Genomic DNA, 10,631 nt, shown 5'->3' with positions numbered 1-10,631 from the left:
GAGACTCACTGCGAAGTGCAGTGAGGTCCCCGCCGAGGACCTGTCCGGGGCGGGGACAGCCCAGGAAGCCCGCAGGAGAAGCCCGAGGAGAGGACCGGGAGGGCCAAGGAGGGCAGGCCACCCACGGCCCGGCTCCGGGGAGCAGAGCCCAGGCGTGCACCTTCATGAACTCGTCCTTGTCGAAGCAGAGCGTGTCCGGCCCCTTGGGCAGGTTCATCTTACTTCTCTCCATCCCGCCGGCCGCCGCCTCTCAGTACCAACACTCGAGCGAGGAGGAAAGGTAGGAGGCTGCGCTCCAGGACGGTACCGGTGAAGCCATGGCGTTTCCACCGCACAGAAGGCACCGCTTGCTCCAACATGGCAGCGCCCCCGCCGGGCCAATGAAAGAGGACGCCGCAGGCTCGCCTCCGCCGGCCTCCGCCAAGAGAGGCGCGCGGGCCGCTGCGGTGGAGCCAGCAGGTGGTCCTGCCCCCGAGCGGCGGAGGGCGACACTACAACCTCGCCTACGTTTCTGCAGGGCAGCCCCGCCGCTGTTGATGCCGGGTGAGCGGGAGAAGGGAGGGCGGGGAGGGTCAGGGGCCCTCCCTCCCCACCTCGCCCTTTCCCTCGGAAAATCGGCCTGCGAACCTCTTCCAGGACCTTCTCCCGAGATTGTCCCGTGGGAAGCATAGCCGTGGCGGGATGCTGGCCTTTTACTTTTGCGGCCGGTTGTCCAGAGAGGGGGGCGCGTCCGGGTGTCAGGCCTACGGTCCCGGGCACCGCCGCTGCAGCCACCTGGGCGCGGAGGCCTCTGTGGGAACCCGGCTTCCGCCCTTAACCCCGGGACCCACCCGCGAGTGTGGCTTCTCCCCCGCTGAGTTTGGCTCCAGCGATCTCTAGGGAGGAAGGTGGTCAGCTGGCAGCCTCGGGTCGTCTGGGCAGCTCCCAGCTCCACTTCAGCTCAGCTGCGGGCGGCCACAAGTTTGGGTTCTCAGAGCTCTTAAAGAATCACTTCGCTACCGGGCCGGCCGACAAAACGCAGCCGACAAGTAGATGTGCGAGCATGTTTATGTCCAGTCCGCTCTAGACTAATGGGCGGAATCCTGTGTTTGTGGCTAGCGTTGGTTCGATCGCCACACCGCCCCCAATTTCCGAGACCCTCTCCTCCTCCTGCCATCCACCCCACTTTTATTTTGAGATTTTTCTTTCCTCTTCCCTTGCTCTTTCTCCCACAGTCCTCCTTTTTAATGGGAATGTCATGGTCAAATGATGATTAATTTCTCTTTTTTTTTCTCCGTGAGACTCGGACAGCTCAAACCACAGATCTCACCCGTGCCCTTCAGGCTGCAGCTTTGCTGTAATGGCCCAGGACTGGGCTGCCCCTCCCAATGCTGTGATCTCCCAGAGATAGCAGGAGCAGTCCTTAGAAAGGGATGGGACACAGCAAGACAATGGCTTACTGTGAGTCTTGCATTCGAGTCACTCCAAACGGGAAACTGGTCACTTTTTTTTTTTAAACGTGAGTACAGGGACGCCTGGGTGGCTCACTTGGTTAAGCAGCTGCCTTCGGCTCAGGTCATGATAACAGGGTCCTCAGATCAAGTCCCACATCAGGCTCCTTGCTCAGCAGGGAGCCTGTTTCTCCCTCTGCCTTTGCCTGCCATTCTGTCTGCCTGTGCTCGCTCTCTCCCCCCTCTCTCTCTGATAAATAAATAAATAAAAATCTTTAAAACCTGAGTACAGAATCTGAAACAATACATTCCCTAGCAGTGGGCCTGGCAAGGCCTTGTTGAGGAAAACGTGCCCAGTCAATATCCAGAGACTATGACAGGTAGGATGAGAGCTGGAATCTTATTTGGAGAATCAGAAAAAATTGCCAGGGGAGCAACTATGAAAGTGCATTCTATGCCCTGTTGTGGTCATTTGGATGTAGAGAATGAAAGCCTCATTATTTGGTCTTTGTTTGTTTACTCTTATTATGAAAATTCTCAAGCATACACCAAAGTGTGTAGAGCAGAAGGATCCCGGCCCTTCCGCGTACTTATCACTCTGCTTCCCCAACTGTTTCATAGGCCCTCCTCCTTCTACTGCCCCCAAAGTGCCTGTATTTTTGTTTTTTGGGGAGAGGGGAGGTCTGGAATATATTTTAAAGTAAATCCCAAACATCACATCATTCCCTGCTCCCCAAATACCTTGGTTTACACATCAAAGAAGAAGGAGGAAGAGGTGGAGGAGGGGAAGACTGAGAAGGAGGAGGGATGAAGAAGAGAGATTTCCACACAGGCCCACTATGCCAGAATCAATAGGTCTAATAAGCTATTCCGATTGGCTCTGAGAGGCATGACTTTTAGCCTCTCAGACTTTTAGGGCCACAGTGCTAATAAGCGACAAGGGCAAATTCAGGCAGCACAAACAGCAAGGTCCACACTCATCACCAAGGCACCGAGAGGGGGGGCAAGGGTGCCAGACCGACGGAACAAAGTTGTCTGGGAACCCCACCTGCTCTAGAAGTCCAGATGAGCGAGTAGTTGAACTGTTTTTTACCTTCATTGTCATTCCTTTCTGAAATTATTGCCGGCCTTTGGTAAAGACATGAACCTGAGCTTGTGCAGCCTGGGGTACTGATCTTGGGGTTGCTGAAGAGAGTAGATGCCAACAAAGAATGAAAACCCCTGCTGCCTGTTCTCCTTCCGAGAGTCAGGAGGGAACAGTCAAGAGCCCATACAGTGCACTGCCCCTTGGAGCCCTGGCTGTGACAGTGGCGTGGCCCACAAAAGCCAGGAGCAACAGGCAAGACCCCAGACCCCAAATGCTAATGGAACACCCTGGGGAGGATGAAGGAAAGGCAGAGAGTCAGCGGAAACCTTCCCAAAGGACATTTCTCTCAGTTTCATCTGGGAGCTGACATTCAGCTGGTACACACCCCTTCAGCCACACAAAGTTTGGTGACTAGCCTCTGGCCAGAACCTGCTGTGTGTCTCCCTACCCTGGACCCTACCATGGCCTCGCGATCCAGGCACTGGGCATGTAACACTTGACTCTGCAGCGGTCCTCGGGCCAGCTTTTGGTTAGTTAGTTGTCCGCGCTGTTAAAGATTTGACTACTGTTACATGTTTGACTCTCGTCTTTGGTGATGGTACCTATTTCATAGGAAATAGAAGCTGGAATCCAGGAAACAGGCTGGAAGATGAAATTAAAAAGTGGATACAAAGCTTCTAATCAGAGCCAGACACAATAGGCGATCAACTATATCCCAGTCTCTCCCCTCTTCTCTGATCTGTACTTTCCTTAATGAGGAATGAGACTTTAAGTTGACTTTTTTTTTTTATCTTCAAGTCTCTCTCTCTCTCTCTCGATTCCCTAACTTGCCTCTCTTGCCTTCATTTCATCCTAGAGCTTGTGCCCACGACTTCTTTTCTAAGTAAATATTAACCCCCTTTGACTCTGAATCTCTGGAAAATTCTCAGTTCCCTATTTTTGCTGGCACTGTGACAGGTCCTCATTTCTTCTTCCCACTCCTCTCTATTTATAGTTTTCACATTTTTTTTTTTTTGGCAGGTTGGCTACAGAACACTCAAAAATTGCAAAGAGAAATATTGTGTTCTGGAAATTCTTCCGAGCATTTTTTTCCAATATCGTCCTTATGCTCTTCTGATCCTCTCTTGAACTGTTGGACTAAAGCAGCTGACGCTTCCACCAGCAACCAGAGTCATCCTGTCCACTACTGTGGGAACAGAGGGTTTCCATTTGGAACTGCAGACCGAGCCTAAAGTCTGGTGGCCCTTTGGTGCCAGGATAGCAGGTATGGGATGGGTGGGACATGGAGGACAAGCATCATGGTAGAGGTCTCCATTTGACCAGGAAAGCTCACAATGAGCCAACAGGTCCATTTCAACATATTCTGTATTTTCCTTATAACCTGTTTCATTCCAGAGTGGATTTGAGATCATTTAGTTTGATTCGTAAATGTTTCCCATTCCAACCGGAAACAGACTCATTCTAGGGGCTCCCAAATTCTGCCTCATCTTCCTAATCAGTTAGTACCCCAAATTGGGTATGATAGTGCCAGAACATTCTTCCATGTGTATTTTATAACAGACTAGTATTTTATTAGTTTTTTTTCAAACTAATAAGAATGATAAGGGTAACTTTTTTTTCTTTTAAAGCATAGGCAAAATCACAAAAGACATTGAAATGAACCTAAAAGATTATAGTGTCTTCCAAGGGAAAACAGGTGTTGTCTCATGTACCCTTCTGGGCTGACCAATTCTATGGGATATTCTGTGCCTTTCTTGTCTTTGAGCTATTTTGCAACTCTATAGATTGTACATAATTGATGTGGATGCAGATGATCTTGTCTAGCTATATGTAAATGAATTTTGTCCACTGGAAGTACAGTTGACCCCCTTTCCTTTGGTAGAAGGCAGTTTTGCATCCATTTGCATTCTATTTGCATATCTATTTGCATCTATCAAAGCAAATTCGTTTAAGTATTACTGATTGTATATGTGTCTGCCTTGAGATTCTTGCTTGAAGTGGTGGTAACATCTTAGTGGTTCCCGAGCTAATGAATGAATTAAACAAAATCCCTTCAGGCATTCATCTCATATTTGTAAAATGGTCCTTATTTAATCTTTTCGAGAAAATGATACACTAGCAAACCATGACAAGATTCTGGTAAATGAAAAGTGCAATGAAATCAAATCGGAATGAATTTTAGAATTACCTTCAATGTGGCCCACGCTATGCCAGAGGCAGAGAATGAATGAATCTCAAAGACATGGCTTCTGGCCCCCAGGAGTTACAGTAATCTGTGTCAACATTGGCATGCCTGAGAAATGCATGTGACATTCCCATCAGGGTTTCCCCGGGGGTTCAGTTAACCTTTCTCTTCCAAGCTACCCTCTCTTGTAGTGATATCAACTGTGCCCTTGGTTTCAGCTCCCATTCCCTAGCCAACATCTCTCCCACTGATACATGACCATCTGTTTCTTTCCTACCCACCAGGCCCGTGTAACTGACTACCTACTCATGCCATTTCACTGATGTCCCACCTGTGCCTCAAAGCCCAGCATGTTCAAAACTTGATTCATCATCGTTTGTGAAAGAAAGGCTTATCCTCTTTTGCTTTGTTTCTTTAGAAATGATTCTACAAATGCCAGCGGCATGCACCAGAAACCAGGAAGGAATCATACAGCTGAGCCAAACTGCTGTACTTTAAAACACTTGACCACAATTCTCCAGTGGATACTCAACCCTGGCTTCAAACTCCCTTGTCTCTCTGGTGAGTTTGCTTTCCCTCTAATGGATGACCGTTTCACACCTTCAAGACTTGCCTCAACAATTCCTACCCCCACCTCTTCTGAACTATGTCACCTCACTCCCAGCTCCTGTCCTAGGGATGAGGGAGCAGAAGGCAAGCTTAGGACAAAGCAGAAACTGGCACCCTACACCCTCTCCCCATGCCATATGTGTAACATTCCTCATGCACTCCTGGCTGCCCTAAAGGAAAAACGATGCTTAACTGATAGAGATCCCAGTCCTGCAGGACAGGAGTCTCCCTCCATCTACGAATGTCCTAGCGACTTACAAGGAAGGAAGAAGCTTTCTCATCAATAGCCTGACTTCCAGACACCCATACCTCAGTTTCCGGAAGCCCTAACATCACCATCACCCTCCCCTCCATAAAATTCTGGGAGGCTAAGGGGGAGGGAAGTGTAATAAAACTGAATTTCTTCTAAGCCCAAAGCCCACTGACAAGGATGTGTGATAGGAGGAATGTAACATATCTCCAGGAAACTCCCGACTGTCTTCATGCTTTCCCTCATTAGAGGCAAAAACAGCCTTGACATTACAATAACCAGGTCTCCCTTATCCTGAATTTCTTCTTTAGCATATGACAGTCCTTCTGGACACCCCCTCTGTCCTCACCTTCCTCAGCTCCCAGTCAACCATGCCTCTGTCTGAGCAGCTCTTTCTGCCCTTGGGTCCTGTCCCTGTGTTTTAATAAAACCACCATTTGCACCTAAGACGTCTCAAGAATCCTTTCTTGGTCATCGGCTCTGGACCTCACCCCACCAAACCTCACCTGTGTTCCAAAACTTCATGACTAGTGTCACACTTCAAGAAAATAAAAGCCCTTTGTGTAGGAATTCCCTTATCTTACCACCACCCAATCAAATCTATACCTACATTTGTATCCATTTTTAATTTGTTTTTAGACATTTACTCAACAAATATTTAGTCAGTGCTACACACTGCCCTGAGTGTTTGTAAATCTGTGGCGAACGACACAGAAAAGTCCCTGGCATCATGGAATTTACATGGTAATTGGAGAAATGTACAAGAAACACAGAAAGAGTTGAAGACAGAGCAGGTTTATTGAGAAGAGCAGACATCCCCAGATTGGGTTTGTTCTTCCTTGTGTCTGGGATTTGTTCCCTCCAGCCCTCTCCAGGACTCCACTCCCAGGGTCAATATCAAGTTCTCGTTCCAATGGATCCTTCCAGTCAGAAGACAAATGACCTTTTTCTTAAAAACAAAAGGAAAAAACCCAAAACAAAAACTTCCTTTAACCTTCTATCTTCCTATAACAACCTCCATATTTCTCTCCCCACCTCATTCCCAGCATAGCTTGTAAAATATTTGTCTACACCTGTGGGTGTAGGGTACCATGTCCCCAAGGGTAGTTGAAAAATCTCTATAAAGAATCCTTATGTGCAGATCATTTTAAGGGAGTCCATTTCCAGATCCAAACTCCATGTGTGCTCTGTAGGATCGATGATATGCCCATTCTTGGGTCTGATATCAGGATACTCCTCTCCTTCCTGGAAGATCAAGACACTCCTCTCAGATCTTATTAGAGTGTAGGACTTGGGCTGATACCAAAGTTGAAATACCAGTTTTGTTTCAAATAATGCCCTTCTGTGGGCAGTCCTGGGGCTCTGCTTTTAGGGCTTCCTCTCCTTATTAGGGTAAAGGTTAACATCGGAAAGGGGATTTGGGCAGATGTTGGAAGTGCTCTGACATCAGAATAACAATCAGTTTTGGTTAGTGACACTCATTCCTTCATATTTAAATTAAACTACATATTTTTAGGGACATAATAGGGAAAGGCACAAGTAAGGATTTTAATGGTTTCATTCCATTCCAGTGTCTTTTGGGAAATAAAATAACAAAAAATGAGACTGTTCTGCTTAAAAAAAATCAACTTGTAGCAAGCAAATGTTATTCCAATGAAGTCGATCCTTTCCTATCTCATTTTCTTTTTAAAGATTTATTTATTTATTTGGTAGAGAGAGAGAGACACACACACACAAACACACACACACACACACACACACACACACACACAACACAAGTAGGGAGAGCCAGGGAGGGAGAAGCAGGCTTCCTGCTGATCAGGAATGTGGGCCTTCATCCCAAGCCCCTGGGATCATGACTTGAGCCAAAGGCTGCTGCTTAGTGACTGAGCCACCCAGGTGCCCTCTATCTCATTTTTTAAATGTTTAATATTTTCAACACCTAGTTAATAAAATATACATATATTGTGATGAAAAGTTTATGATTAAAAAGTTTCAGATGCCCACTTAAAAATGTGCAAGGTGTATGAATTCTCATAGGCGGTCCATGCACCATACACGCCTATCACTAGCAAACGTGGATGTACTCGGTGTCTCTAGGTTCCCGCTTCCTTAGTGCCCTCTTAATCACTTGGTTTCTCTTCCTACCATCCTGGACCTGTATTCTCAATTTGCTTCTCTATTTCATCTCCGCCCCTTTGAAGAGCTTGATTCTGGGTCTTCTGTAGCTATGCTTTCGCTCTCTCTCTCTCTCTCTCTCCCTCGATCAGGCTTTCGCAACCTAGCACTATTGATACCTGGTGGGTGATTCTCTGCTGTGGGGCTGTCCTGTGCCCTGCAGGACAGTTAGCAGCATCTCTGGTCTCTAGCCACTAGATGCCAGCAGCACCCCCCAAGTGGTGACCACCAAAAATGTTGCCAGATATTGTTCAGTCGGCCCTGGGAGCAAAACTCCTTGCCTCCCAGCCCCAGTTTAAAAACCACTGCTTTAACCGATTCCATTCAGCATCATTGATTTAAGTTCTTTGTAGAAGCTGAAGGCTCTGAAGTGAACGTCTTTAAACCTAACCCGCCTTTGGAGCTGAGATTCACATGGCCAGCTGCCTGCAGCATATTTCTCAATGAATATGTAACAGGAGTCTTATTTTCACCATGATTTCTATCCTGCTCCCTCCTCAACCTTCTCCTGTCCCAGTCTCCCCATCTTAGTAAACAGCATCCCCACCTCCTACTGGCTAAAGCCTCAGCCCCTGGGATAAATTCCCCCTTTCCCTTTTCTCGTATCTAATCCATCAGCAAAACCAACTGATTTGATCTCCAAAACAGAAGTCAGACTTGCTCACTGCTCTTTATATCCACTGCTCCCATTTGAATCCAAACCCTGAAATTTTTTTTGCACTTCAGACACTGTTAACAGTCATTGGTCCCATGACTACACCTACCCAGATATTTTACAAGATCGCTAATCACCACCAAGTTGCCAAATCCAATGATTAACCCTCAGATCCAAATGACTCAACCTGTCAGTCCTATAGACATAGAAGTCCCTCCACTTCTCTGGAAATATTCTATCTTTTTCATCGTGATGTTGGCTCTCCCTTCCTCTTCCACACTGGTCAGTGATGATGGCTCCTTTCCTGCCTGGGTTTTCTTGAGCTTCCTGACCTTTAGACATCAGTCCTGTGCTCTGGGACTCGGAACTTCTGCTTGAGTTTTCTGTTGTGTTAAAATAAAAAATTCAGCTGAGTACATTTTAAAGAACCTATTGGCTTTATTCAATGATTCACGAAATTGGCAGCATCCTGCTTGCAGAGTGAAAGGAACTCGGAGGAGCAGTACAAAATGAAAGACTTTTATAGGCAGGAGAGAGGAGGAGCAAGGAAGTCATGTCAGGCAAACAAAGCAGGTTGGTTATGGCCAGGTGACTTGGCTTCTGAGGATGGCAGGGGTCCGAGGGAGTGGGGATCAGGTGGTGTCTGTTTGCCTGGGCTCAGATTCCATTTCTGGGACAGCTGAAATCATAATTAAGTCTGATTTGGGGGACATGGGGCTTAGCATAAGCAACTCCATTTTGGGCCTCTTGTTTTGTTTTTAATAGTTACTTCATAACAAATAATAACAAGTTTAGTAACTTTAAACAGCTCAGTTTACTATCCTACCATCTCTAGCTGTCAGGAGGCCAGACACAGCTTAACCAGGGTCCTCGGCTCTGGGTCTCACTCAAAGGAGGAGAGAAGGCGCCCACCAAGCTGTGTTCTCACCTGCAGGTTCCACTATGGAAGGCTCTGCTTCCAAACTCACTCGGGTGTTGGCAGAACTCATTTCCTTGTAGCTGTGTGATTTGGGGCCAGCCCATGCTGGGGCGGGCCAGGGAGATTCTCCAGGCTGTTAACTGGAAACCATCTTCAGCCCCCAGAGTCTGCTTGCAGTTTCCTGCCATATAACTCTCTCCACAGGTGATTCCGAACTTGGCTCTTTGCTTCTTCAAGTCCAGAATAGCCTCTCACTCCAATCCGTAAAACAGTCTGATTTAATATAATGAGATCATAATAGTGACATCTTCTTACCTTGCCAAATTCTACTGGTTAAAAGCAAGCCTAAGTCCCATACACACTCCCATCCATACTCACAGGACAAATACCGGGGGACAGATATCACGAAGCTGACTTATCATGTTGCCAAACACACCTCTGTCCATACTCACTGTGTAGGTAAGCCCACTTCTTCTCACAGCTTGAACCCTATGTCCTAACGGTGCTCATATTTGTGCCTCCAGCCTGGACCTCACCCATGAATGCCAGACTTGTGTGTTCAGCTGCTGGTTGGGCATCCCCATGTGGATTCAGCCACCATCTCCAGAAACAAACACCTGTTGCCCATCAAACTTGCTTCTCCCGTCGTCTTTCCCATCTTAGCAAGTGGTAATGTCACTGTTCTAGGGCCTCGGGCCCCCCAAATTGTAAAATCATCCCAACTCTTGTCTCTTCCGCACACTCCACACTTAATATATTTACAAATCCTGCGTGTTTTGTCTTCAATATACACCCAGAATCTCCCCCCTTCTCCCCACCCCTGCATCTACTGCTCTGGTCTGGGCCAATACCCCCTCTCACCTAGATCAGTGGTCCTCAACCAGGAGAGTTTTGTGCACCTGCTCTCCCCCAGGGGATTTTGACAGGGCCTGGACACACTTTTCGTTGTCACAACTTGGGATTGGGAAAGGGCGCTCCTGCGATCTAGTGGTCAGTGCACAGGACAGCTCCCCATAGCAAAAATTAATGTGGCCCCAAATTCCAGCAGTATAGAAATCTCAGTCTACATTAATGCAAGTAGCATCCCCACCCCACAACCCCACAAGTCCGTTCTGCACACAGCAGCCTGAGTGATTCTTTTCTTTTCTCTTTATGATTTTATTTATTTATTTGACAGATCGAGAGAGAGATCCATGTAGGCAGAAAGGCAGGCAGTGGGAAAGGGAGAATAAGGCTCCCTGATGAGCAGAGAGCCCAATGCAGGGCTTGATGCCAGGACCCTGAGACCATGACCTGAGCTGATGGCAGAGGCTTAACC

At 47.4% G+C, this 10,631-nt stretch overlaps 1 long non-coding RNA gene across 1 annotated transcript; it reads left to right on the top strand.

Moving 5' to 3' along the window:
* The first annotated feature begins 78 nt into the window (after positions 1 to 78).
* Positions 79 to 5,800, top strand: LOC131826859 (uncharacterized). The gene is made up of 3 exons (XR_009351782.1): positions 79 to 543; positions 3,538 to 3,781; positions 5,121 to 5,800. It is a non-coding gene; the product is annotated as an uncharacterized LOC131826859 (long non-coding RNA).
* Positions 5,801 to 10,631: the final 4,831 nt, after the last annotated feature.

The sequence above is a fragment of the Mustela lutreola genome, chromosome 3, assembly GCF_030435805.1.
Source record: "Mustela lutreola isolate mMusLut2 chromosome 3, mMusLut2.pri, whole genome shotgun sequence".
In the NCBI taxonomy this organism is placed as follows: domain Eukaryota; kingdom Metazoa; phylum Chordata; class Mammalia; order Carnivora; family Mustelidae; genus Mustela; species Mustela lutreola.
Note: the sequence above shows the minus strand (reverse complement) of the source record. Positions and strands in the feature narration are given on the sequence as shown.